Source organism: Petaurus breviceps, unplaced genomic scaffold (assembly GCF_028583685.1).
Source record: "Petaurus breviceps papuanus isolate PSGF00001 unplaced genomic scaffold, PetGlider_PUasm1.0 139, whole genome shotgun sequence".
In the NCBI taxonomy this organism is placed as follows: domain Eukaryota; kingdom Metazoa; phylum Chordata; class Mammalia; order Diprotodontia; family Petauridae; genus Petaurus; species Petaurus breviceps.
In genome coordinates, this window is record NW_027185697.1 from 21,894,400 (window position 1) to 21,908,014 (window position 13,615).

Genomic DNA, 13,615 nt, shown 5'->3' on the forward strand with positions numbered 1-13,615 from the left:
CTCCTCTCCTCTCCTCTCCTCTCCTCTCCTCTCCTTTCCTCTTCTCTCCTCTTTTCTATACACACAGATATATACACCAATATACACTGTGTGTGTGTGTGTGTGTGTGTGTGTGATATGTGGGTAGCTAGGTGACATAGACATAGTAGATAGAGTACTGGTTTCGGAGCCATTAAGATTCTTTTTTAAATTCAAATTTGGCCTCAAACACTAGCTATGTGACACTGGACAAGTCAATTTACTCTGTTCATCTCAGTTTCCTCATCTGTAAAATGATGTGGAGAAGGGAATGGAAAATCACTCCAGTATCTTTGACAAGAAAATCCCAAACGGGGCCATTATGAGTTGGACATTATTGTAAACAAGCGAACAAGAATAATAAACATGTGTATCTTTATACATAAAAATTAATATGTACACCTGTGTGTCAGTACTTATCCTCAGAGAACTTATACTCAAATGGGGGGAAAAACACAAAAGGGAAATGAAAAGTACCTGGAGTAATAGCTTCAAAAACTGGTATAGGGCCAGTGTTTTAAAGTGTAAAAATCAAGAACAAGGCCAGGAGGTGAATGAGTAAGTATTACTTCTTTCTTTTTACGCATATGAATGTGCAAATTTACAATCCAGGCTACAGTCTAATGTATAGTAGTTTATAGAAATATGTATATACATATAAATATATATATATGCACATTTACAGAGAGTGTTATCACATGTAAAGATATCTCATGCATCACATACCCTGATTTATCATATGTATGTGTGTAAATATGCACATATTCACACAGTTACATAAAGTATATTAAATGTAGGTGTGTTTGTTAGCATAATGTATGCAGGCATGTGTGTATGTGTATGTATGTGTTTTTATATTCACATCTCTGTAGATATCTATCCATTTATGTATTTATCTCTTTAACACCTCTATCTATAAATCTATCCACTACTCTATGTACCCATCAATATTATAGAGTAGAAGAGGAAATAACGAGCTTAGGGTCATCTCAGGAATTTAGTGTCTTTTTGACTTCAAAAAAAGTTGATTAAGCTTCCCCAACTTCAGTTCCCTTATCTGGATAATGAGCATAATGCTAGCAGCCACCCTTGGCTTCCTTATGGTTCCCTGCAAATATTGAAGTGCTGTATCAATGGGAGTCATCGTTACAGTCTCATTCTCATTTCTTTAAAAACAAGGTTCAGATAGAAATGGTCTTAGGATCCACCACTCTCCATATAGAATTCTGTTGCAATGATGCTTTGTGAACTATAGAAAAAAAAAAAACAGATAAGGGAAACAAACTTGTTCGATTTGGTTTTGTTGTCTTGTGTTTTGTATTTGGATAAACGTATCTATATATAAATATGTCCTTTGTTGGCTCCCTGTGAGATCACTCTAAGAACATACAGGTCAAGAGGTTGACATGAGAATCGTATTGTTCTACCGGATTTTGATGTCTTTGGACAATCTTCCTGTCCACTTTGACAGCATTCCATTCTGTGTAAGTTGCACAATATAGAGATTGGGAACATCAACATCAGTTAAATACACTGGCTATTCTTGTTTGGTTTAACTTACTATCCCTGCTGCTGATGTTATGGCTACTAGGTCTACTCTTCATCTTCTTCCTACGTCTACTAATAACTTGCCCAGGTCAGTTGTGTGCAACGTTCACCTGTGATAATTTTCTGGTTTTAGGACAATTTTGCACGAAACTCCCAGGATATTTTCAGGTCTATATTGGTCATGTGCTGATTTTTGGCCTGCCAGTCCATGAAGGAAGGTGAGCTTCTAATGTACAGGTTGGCACCAGGTTATGTCTTCCATGGTACCCAGGAAATCTTAAAACTGGTAACCCCGTTGTCCTATGTTGTCCTGTTTCTTTCATTGTTTGAATTTTATGTATATTGAACAGCAAACTAGCAAATTCAGAACCCTTCAAGGAAAGGTCCTGTGGTTTCTCATGGAGATGGACTGGTTCTGGCCTGGTCAAGGCTCTCTCTTCTTCCATCAACCAATGTACAAGAGTTTCTCTCCCACAGCACTTCATCTTCCAGTACTGCCCTCAGTGCTTGCTGTGACTATTCATTTGAACCTTTCAATTCCTTTGGTTTCCTTCACTTCTCAGCTCAGATTCCATCTTCTTCAGCAGAACATTCCCAGACTGCCCCAGGTGCTTGGGAGTTCATTTAGAATAACCATCTTTTCTTTATTCAGTCACTTTACATACTTTCTCCACAATTAGAATGAGAATTCCCTCAGTTGCAGTGGCTATTTTTACCTTACTTTTTATATTTAGTACTTATCACAATGACAATCACATAGAAAGAATTTTAAAATGCTTGCCTACTATTTTTGTCAAATATTAATAAGTAGTAGATATTTAGATATTAAAAATATTTATAGATCTATGTTAATAATTTAAATATCATCCCTGTTCTAGGACAATCTGCTATATATCCCTGCTCCATTCAAGATCTTAGAATCACAGTGCCACATAAGTGATTTATTTGATAGTGTTCTGGGCCAGGAAGATACCATTTCAAATCTGGTCTCAAATACTTGTTAGCTGTGTGACCCTGGGCAAGTCATTTAACTTATGTTTGCCTCTGTTTAATCAACTATAAAATGGGAATAATAAAAGCATCTAGATTCTAGGATTATTGTAAAGATCAAATGAGATAATATGTGCAAAATGTCTTGCACACTGCCTTGGACATGTATTCTCTTATTCCAGAGAGAAGAGAATCATATCTCTTAATGGGAGCCTAGATTCTCTAGCCTGGAATTTTGATGTTCAAAATGGCAAGAGTGGCTTGATCACTTGGCAATCAACCCAGGGCCCAGCACTCAACTGTAATGAAGGATGAACGAAACATACTGAAGGCTGTTGAAGGAAAGGAAACAAAGATAGTATTTGTGTTAATGGGCTCTTTTCTGGAAGGGCAATCTTCTGTGACTTCAGGTTGTGGGAACTCCTGTGTAAGGCTTATTTCATTATTATAATGCACTTTGTTATTTAGTAGATATCTGGATGATAAAATCCAGATGTGTGAGTCTGGTATGAATGTGAATAAAATCTTTTGGTTTTATTTTAACAGCTGCATTCTTATGGCTCTCTGTCCTCTTCTGACTGCTATTTGCAAAGAATGGATTATGTATTCTAGGTCCTGTGCCTCTGACCCTTTCATTTTAAGCACCTAGAATGATCAAGCTGATGCTCTCCACTGATTCAAATCAGTTAAATTCAACAAAATAAATACCATTGAAAAGGGATTCTGACCAGAATTGCCCTTGTTTTTAGCCATTTCTGTTTCATTATATTCTTTATGTCTTTACAAGTATATATTTTCTTTCCTGATGGGGGAGGGATTGATTCTTTTTGGCCTTTGTATCCTTAGTCCAAACTCTGGCATATGATAGGCATTTAATAATTGTAATAATAGGCATTTACTTATTGTTGGATAGATGGATATAATCAAGCCCTCCCTGGTCTTTCCATCAATACTATCTCTCCTCTTAATGAGGACAGTAGCTCAGTAACTTATGAGTAAGAGTAACTCTATTACATCATTTCCCACTGTATCAGGCATTAGCAGTATTGGGAAGCTTTAGGCAATGGATATGAAGAGAAACTTTAAATTGTCCTTGCCCTTAAAAAGCATATATTCTACTGGGAATTATAATATGTAAATGAATAAATACAAGGTAATTGGAAGAGACAACACTAGCAACTATGGAGATCCTATTTCAATCTTAGAGAAGTGCCCCATTAGAAGAAACGGTCTTTGAAGGCAGGGAGTGTTTTCTTTTTGTTTGTTTCATTTTGTTTATATCTCCAGTACATAGTGTCTGTACATAGTAAATGCTGTAGTACTGGGTCCTTGCTACATAGCAAATGTACACAGTACTTGATATACAGTAAATGCTGAAGTTTTCTGGTCCATTGATTGATTTATGATCATCCTTTATAGCCCCATTGATTAACTGTACCTTTCTTCAGTTGATCGTGCCCCCTCCATGAGTTTTTCCATATGTTTCATGGGAGACATCAGTTTCAAGGTGACATTACACATAAATTCACATTTATTCACCTCAAACCCTGGTGTGCTCACCACCGCCCAACCCTTATTCAGTATAATACAGACCCTACCCTAGAAGCACAAGATGCCTCACTTCTTTCTGTGTATCCATGTAAGTTAGCATATTGACTAGTGCACAGCAGGCCATTAATGAAAGCTTGTTGATTGATCTATGTATTGATTGATTGATTTCTTCCTCCACCAACTCTGATGTCTCATTCCTCTCAATGGCAGTTTGCTTTATTTTACTGCATTTTGCACTGTGCTCAGGGATTGCTACTTCCAGTTACCTCAACATCAAGTATAGGTGGGATGTAAACAATGGTTCCATCATGAGAAAAAGGCTTTAAAATTAGGTGTTTGTTTAGCTTCTAAGAATACAGCTGCCAAACACAGGAAAAGGGTACGTGTTTATGACTCAACTAGAGGGACTCGTTCTGTTATATTGAGTGGTAAACCCTCGCTTCAGGCAGCTTCTGGAATGATGGATAGAGTTCTGGAATCTGGAATACCCGAGTTCAAATCTGGTCCCAGATACTTATTTTCTGTGTGACTCTGAGCAAGTCAGCTTTATTTGCCTCAATTTCCACAACTATAAAATAGGGACAATTATAATACCAGTACCTCATAGTTATTAGTAGGCTCAAATGAGACAATATTTTTAAAAACCTTAACACAGTGCCTTAGACATAGCAGGTAGTATATAAATGTGTATCCCCTCCCTCCCTCCCCTTTGGATCTTTTTTTTTTCCCCAACATCACTGAGGTGGGAACAATTGGGATGCACCTTAAGAGGTAAATCCACCAGAATCAGAGAAGTAAGTGACCTTGTTCACTAAGTGCCTTCAACTTGCTAATAAAGATGCAAGTCATCACATTACTAAAGCAAAACCTACTGTGATTCAGGAAATAAAGTAATTATGGTCTTGCTGTATGTTAGTATTACATGTAAGAGGTTATTGTCAAGGAACATCCCATAATTCCCAAGTGACTTCCAATTCTATTGATGCAATCCTAATTAAGTTGCCCGCAGCCCCAAAATTCTAACTTCCTTATAGACCTCATTGAGAAGAAGGCCCACTTTCCATACCTAGTCACTCGCGCCCCACACCCACACGCACACAATATCTTAACTTATTCATATATGCTGCTCACTAGAAGAACAGGTGTGCCCATGAATTCACATTTCTCATAGAATAACAGGAAGGTCCATGGAATGGCATCCCAGCCACTGCTTCTAGCTAGCCACTGCCCTCAGACCATTTCCCACTGAAACAGCAGGTGTATCCATTCACTCAATCATAACAACATCCATCTAGGCGTAGACAGGACCACACTACTCAGACAATTAGAAAGCAGCAATACCAGGATGCCCAAGCAGGATTTGGAGCCCAAAACAATGCAAGGGACTTTCCCTAAGAAGGTACCTGAAGAGTAATAGCAAAGAACTGACCTAGAATGAATTTACACTGTAGAAAGTCTTACTATAATATTATCATACATATATACCCCCGAAATGGGTTTCTCTGCATGCATTATGGGTAATGGTATGCACAGTTCCACTGTGGCAGCCACCCCTCCACTTTTTGTTAATCCCTTAACAAACCCCTTATGCCTTTTTAATATTCATAATTTCTGTTATATAATTGCATTTTTACCCTATAAAAATTCACATTGCTCTCTCTGAAGTTACTGGTTCCTCTCATATCTTAGCCCACTCTAGGAGAGGTGTCAATATCAATAAAAGCCAATTCTTGGATTAGAGGTAGTATGGGGGGGGGGGGCAAGATATTCAGTAGTTGAAGGGATTAGAAATATATATATATCGTACGGAGTAGAAGCATGACCTTCCCGCGGCTCCGGCTTCCACCCTCCCCAATCCATGTAAAAAGGGGACTCTAAACAAACTTTGGAGCTTCAGAACCCACAAAATGACACAGAGAAGCTAACCTCCCTCTGAAGACAGCCCTGCAGGCCTGCAGGAATCCGCCAGCACAGCGCTCTGGGAGCCAAGCCCAGCACCACCAGGAGGTTTTAGCCCCAGGGTGGGCCTGACCAGCCGCCAGCCAGAGGGACTCCAGATCAGCAGCAGCTGTGGCCGTTTCCAGATTTATCAATACATAGATGCAAAGGACAAAGTGAGAGGCTAGTGCAGTCTGGACTTTGGGACCCAGTAAGTGGGAGTGCGTGGCTTTTACCCCCGGGGTGAGAAACCTCTGAGAAGCCAGCACAGCCTGCCAGCACCACATGGCGGCTTCAGCTCCTGGCCTGCAGAGTGTAGGGGGACCAAGCACCAGTCTGAGGGTTAATCGCTCTTGCTTTAACCTGCTTGGATCTGGATTGCAGTCTAGGGTAGAGGTCCTGGGGTGTGTTCCAGCTTGCCAGAGCGTCTGGAGACGTCAGAGAGGGCACCCATCTAATACCTCCAGCAACTGAGAAAACCCCAGGGTTTGGGATGAAAACTCCCCTGTCTGGTGGCAGAGTCCTACTGTGGCAAAAAGCCCAAAAGTCAAATAATTAAGTGGCAAAACGAGCAGGCAAAGGAAACAAAGCAGACAGAAGATTCCAACATTACACTCCTATTTTGGGGAAAAGAAGGAGCAAGGCATGGAACAGGAGGAAAACAGTGAAGTCAAAACTCGTACACCAAAAGCTTCAAAGGAAAATACAAGCTGGTTCCAGGCCATAGAGGACCTTAAGAAGCAGATAAGAGAAGTGGAGGAAAAATTGGGAAGAGAAATGAGAACAATGCAAGAAAATTATGAAATGAGAGTCAACAGCCTGACTGAAGAAAATAATACCTTAAAAAACAGACTGACTCAAATGGCAAAGGAGGCTCAAAAAGGCAATGAGGAGAAGAATGCCTTAAAAAGTCGAATTTGCCAGATGGAAAAAGAATCTCAAAAGCTCACTGAGGAGAATCATCACTTCAGAATTAGATTGGAGCAAATGGAAGCTCATGGCTTTATGAGAAATCAAGATGCTGTTAAACAGATCCAAACAAATGAAAGAATAGAAGGCAATGTGAAATATGTCATGGGAAAAACCACTGACCTGGAAAATAAATCCAGGAGAGATAATTTAAAAATTATTAGACTGCCTGAAAGTCATGACCAAAGTACGAACCTAGAAAGCATCCTCCAGGAAGTTCTCAAAGAAAACTGCCCTGATGTTTTAGAACCAGAAGGCAAAATAGAGGTTGAAAGAATCCACTTATTACCTCCTGAAAAAGATCCCCAAAAGAAAACTCCTAGGAATATTATAGCCAGGTTCTGGAACTCGCAGATTAAGGAGAGAATATTACAAGCAGCCAGGAAGAAACAATTTGAATATTGTGGAAACACAATCAGGATAACCCAGGATCTGGCAGCTTCTACACTGAGGGATCGAAGGGCTTGGAATGTGATATTCTGGAGGTCAAGGGAGCTGGGATTAAAACCAAGAGTCACCTACCCAGCAAAACTGAGTATCATGTTTCAGGGGAAAATATGGTCATTCAGTGGAATAGAGGACTTTCAAGCATTCTTGCTGAAAAAACCAGAGTTGAATAGAAAATTTGACATTCAGATATAAGAAGTAAGAGAAGCATGAGAAGGTAAACAGGGAAAAGAAATCACAAGGACTTATCAAAGTTGAACTCTTAACATTCCTACATGGAAAAACAATAATTGTAAGTTATGAAACTTTTCTCAGTAGTTGAAGGGATTAGAAATATATATATATATATGTCTTTATATGAGGGTATGCGGGCATGTGAATACATACATATGTGAATATGTGTATATATGTTTACAGGTATACATAGATAGAGGGCACGGGACCAATTTAAAAGGAAGGAATGGTACTTAAAAGGTGAAATTAAGAGGTGAGAGGAATATAATGAGAGGAGATGGGGAGAGACAGAGTGGGGCAAACTATCTCATACAGAAGAGGCAAGAGCAAATGGTTACAATGGAGGGGAAGAATAGGAAGGCAAAATGGAATGGGTCAACCTTATTCCTATTGAATCTGGCCTGAGGAGGGAGGGAAATACACACTAAATAGAGGATCTCACCCTCTAGGAGAATTGGGGGGAAGAGGATGAGAGGGGGGATGATTGAAGGGAGGGCAGGCTGGGGGGGAGGGAAGCTGGAAGCACCCACTTTTGAAAAGGGACAGGATCAAAGTAGAGAATAGAACAAGTGGGAGGTGGGATAGGAGGGAGGGAAATATAGTCAGTCTTTTACAATATATCTACTATGTTATTGTTTTGCATTAGCCACACATGTACAACCTATACTGAACTGCTTGTCTCCCCAGTGGGAGTGGGTGGCAGGGGGGGAAGGGAATGAATCTGGAATTGAAAGTTTTAAAATCAAATATTCAAATATATATTTAAAAAAAGAAAAAAAATTAAAGAAAAAAAACATAAAAAATGTAAAAAAAGAGGTAGTATGACTCAGAATTCTCTGAAACAGTTCTACTACAGCACAACCACTCTCCTATCCATAGAATGAAGACTTCCCCTTTGAAAACAAGGCAGGCTCAAAACCAGGTCATGTGACCTAGTCCTGACTATGGCCTACAATGAGCACAGTGTGTATTATTTATTTGTACAAGGGAAGGGCTTAATGGTATAAATCAATCAAACAGTCCCAGGCTATCTAAAATAAGTGATATTTCAACAGTTCAGAATATGTGTCAATCAATCAAAGACTTTAGACTATGTAAGTATCCTTGATCACCAGAGGGACATTACATAGCAATATGCTTCTTGACTTAACTATGTTTTTTTATGTTACAGATAAAATCTCATTTTCCATAAAGATGCCTTTTTTGTTCTCCCTCAATATTAATGCTTACCCTTTAAGACTGCCTTCAATCTAAGACACATAAATGTGGTAGGAACATAACTGTTTGCATGTTGTCTTCTCCATTAGAATTTAAGGTCTTTGGCATGGTGCCTATAACAGAGTTGGGGCTAAAAAAAATGCTAGTTGAAAAGACTTTTCTTTCTTTTTTTTTTATTAAGCAGTTGGGGTTAAGTAACTTGCTCAAGGTTGCATGGCCAATTATTCCTGAGTGTGGTGCTAAGTGTCTGAGCCCGGATTTTATCCTCAGGTCATCCCAACATTGGGGCCGCTGCTCTTACTCTCTGAGCCACCTGGCCACCCCCGAAAAGACTTTTCTTAACAATGTGATTTGAGAAGAATGATTATATCATACCTGTCTGTATTCCCTGACCTTAATATGTTGCCCGGAGTATAACAGATACTTAAAAAGTGCAGATTACCCATGAACAATATCTCTCCAATTATTTAAATCTGATGTTATTTGTATAAAATGTTTTTTTAATGATTTTGTTTATATATTTCCTTGGTTTGCAGTTTCATATACACATATTTTAATTGTTTATGTTGTAAAAATATTATTTTGTTCTAAAATTAAAAATAAAAGTATTTTTAAAAGTGTAGGTTGTTTGATAAAAAATTTAGTACTCACCTGGGAGAAATAGCTAAACCATTGGATAATAAATTAAGGATGTTAATAATCCTCAACAAGTTTGAATGATGATAGTTAGGAGAATATTGAGAGGAAAGCAACCAGCATGTGAGGGGTATTGAATCTATGCCCATATGTGACCTGGTAAATGACCTCATGATCATGCAATCATTGATTGAAGAGTCTTGGGATGTTTAGTCTAGAGAAGACGAGACAGTGGAAATGGTACAAAAAAAAAGTTATCTTCAAGTGCCTGAATTGCTGCTAACATGGCATGGAGAAAGAAAGTAGTAAAGGGAGGAAGCAGAAGCACTGATTAGAAAAAGCAGAGGGCATTTTAAACTAGGTATTCGAAAAGAAAACACAAATAAAAATCAGAAGCTCTTTCGGAGCATTTAGAGGGATCCCAGTTTGAACAGGCTGCCTGGAGATGTGATGAATTTCTTCATCCTAGGAGACAGATACTGGATGACTTCTTGTTGTAAATGTTTTAAAGGGGATTCTTTGGTCTATTGATTAGACTAGATCAACACTGAGTTGCCTTCCCACTTTAAAATTCTGTGATAAATGGGGTAAAACTTATAAGAGTTCATTATGCAGAATCTTACATTTGATTTTTTTAAAAAATCGATCTTAACAGTCTAATATGGAAGAGGATTGTTTTGTTTGAGGAAGATATAGGAGATTAAGTGTGTAATAAGATCATACATCATGCAAAAGCACCAAAATGGGACCTGGAGGAAAAGAAAGAAGAATACAGTAGAATGAAGGGAATGTTATAATTAACTAAAAAAAAATGTTTAGGAGTCAGGTAATAAATACTTTAAATTTCCAGCAGAAGAGTTTGCTCCTGGGGTTACTACTAATTGATCTGAGAGGTAATTGGGAGCAACTGGATTTCATTGATTTGATAAGTAATACGATCAGACATGGGCTTTGAGGAAAATCACTTTGGCAAATGTGTGGGGGAGATATTGGAAAGCAAAAACCATTTGACGCAGCTGGGCCAAATGGGATGCTATTGCAATAATCCAGGTGAAAGATTATAAGGGCCTACACCAGAGCGGTAGCAGCAATGTGGAGGGGTGTCTTCAGAGGGGACAATGTTGAGCAAGGAGACTAATTACTAGGGGCCAACTGGTTAATAGGTGTGAATGAAGACATGGGAATGGATGGAAAAAGATTTTAGGGAGATAGAAATCACCGGTTTTGGCACCTGACTGGATACTTGAGTTTGGGGAGTACGAGGAGTTAGGTATGATGCTAAAGTTGGAACGCCAACAGGATAGGCATGATCTTTACTGAAAGAGTGAACTTTCAAAGAAGGGTGCAATTAATGCCGACTACAAATTAGCTTTCAATAACAATAACAACTAGTGTGTGTATCTGATCCCACATCTGATCCCACAATACCCCTGGAAGATAGATGCTATTATTTCCTCACTTTACAGATTAGGAAACTGAGACAGAGAGAGGTCAAATGACTTTCCCAGGGTCACACAACTCATTGGTGCCTGATACCAGATTTGAACTCCAGCTCCAGAAATCTGGTCAATGCCCAACCTACCTCTCTCAGATATTTAGAGGTGAAGATGCCTAAAGAACATTGAGTTTAAAATGTCATTTAATTAATTATGCTAAATAAATTGTTTGAATTTGTCGAACAGTAATTACTTTGACTTCTTTATCAATTTCCTTCTCTTAACCATTAAATGACAAACTCCAATTCACATTATATCTTTTTCTCAAAGTACTTTGGCCATTAACTTTCAGTTCTGACAAGTAGTAAAATAATGATTAGCTTTCCTTATACCAAGGAAAGCAGGGCTCTATCCATCCAGCAACTTAATTTTATTTTTAAAGTGTATATAATCTATTAAAAAAAACATTTGTAATGCAATGAATAGCAAAACTGAGCTTGTACAAGCTTTCGAATACTATTTGCATTTTTAATGCTAGCATGGGGCTGATTCTTTGTGCACTGAGTGATCATATTACTTTAAATTAATTTGCTTTCAGAAAGAACCAAAGGCTTGCTTTTAAGTACAAATCAAGAGGACTTCAGAATAAATTCCATTTTCTGGTAAATGCCTCTCTGTTATACACAGAAATAATATCCCATCTAGAATATGTACAACGTAAACCAAATCTAGTTTGCTGGTATAAATGCTTGATGAGAAGACATTTTCCATTGCCATTAGGTCCATTACCCTGGTCCTACGTTTCTTGACTCATATTTCCATAATATCCATTTCCACAAATAGCCTATCTTGATTTCTTTCACTGAAATTTCCCACTGGATAGAGAAAATGATGGGAAATGAATATTCTGCTACAGTGAGAAATAGAATATGTACTCTTTCTTATGCTATGGGACCACAGGAACATTTATGATCTAATGGGGCACTTGGAGACTGGCTAGTCTGACACCCTCATTTTGCTGATGAGGAACTGAAGGCCAGGACCATTGTGAAATGTCCAAACTAGAAATTGCATTAAGGGGAATAGGTAAGATTTCAACTCGGGCCCTCTGATTCTAGAGAAAGATTTCTTTCCATTGTACCATAGTACATTCTAGTTTATATCTTAATTCCCAAGATTACAGTTAATTAATTAATTATCTTCTATTTATTTGTAGAATCTGAGAATCATGCACACATACACACCAACACATACATACAGACCTAAATAATACTTAACCTCAAAAGGTTTACATTCCATACAAAAATAATATAAAGTGTGAATAATGCTACAGAAAGATTTTCAAAAATTTGGATGATCACCTACATTCACATGCATATAAGCACATGTATCATGACTACCTGAAGCTTGGTTTTCTAATCAAACCTCAGGATTCAAAGGCTGACATATCCTACTTCCTTTGCAAAATCCTGTGAAGAATAAACTATCTTTGTCAAAAAGCAGGATTACCTTTATTCCCCAGAACATTAGAGTTTGCATGACTGCCATAGTTTCTGGTCCAGCAATATAGAAACCTGCTTTTGTTCATAGAGCTCTACCTGTGTTGAGATGACTTGATGACCCCTACCCCCACCCTCAAGACCAAATTGTAAAACAATTCAATGGCATTTAAAAATAATAAGAAGTGGAAATATACTTAGAAACTCTTCCACTTTCTAACCAAAGATACCCATTTGAACATTTTTTTTTCAAATGGTCCTCTCTAGATTTTGAGAACTGTGCTTTGAACATTATGGCAATTCATACAAAGAGCTTCATTTTCTTATTTTAAAACATTTTTAATAGCGAAGAGTGAAATCACAGTATGTTGCAGGATCATGAAATAATATGAATTATTTCAACTCATTAAAGAGAAGTAACACCTTCTTTCAGAGATCTCTGAGGTACACTCATATACAAATAAACAGATGTGATGCAAATAATTTCTCTTTGTTTTAAAATCACTTAATGAGCATTGATAGGAAATTCACCCAGCATACTATAGATCTTTTACTAGGTTTTTTTTGATGTTTCATGGATACCAATGGAGATATAATGGCATTTTGCTTGTTATCCTTCACTCTAGTTACCTCACAGGTCCACCTCTTATTTTGGATATACATGCATATGTATGTTCTATGTGTATATATTACTATAAAACACATATATCCACATACATGCATTTATGCGTTTGCAAATATATGTATATTTGCATCTGTCTATATCTATGTCTGTATCTATATCTGTGCCTATGTCTATTTCTATACATATCCAAATCCAAGTGACTTACATTCCACTGCAGGACACAATATGGACACAGGGAGGTAAAAAACAAAACAAATGAGGTAAGGTATTACATTAACAAGAGAGAAACATAAAGTGATCGAGAAAATTTAAAAGGAATAAGTTGTCACCTTTAGATTGTGTTGCGATGAACTGGACATCAAAGAAGGTATCTATGTCTATGTCTACGTCTACGTCTATGTCTATCTCCATCTCCATCTGCATCTGCATCTCCATCTCCATCTCCACCTTCACCTCCACCTCCATCTCCATCTCCATCTCCATCTCCATCTCCATCTCCATCTCCA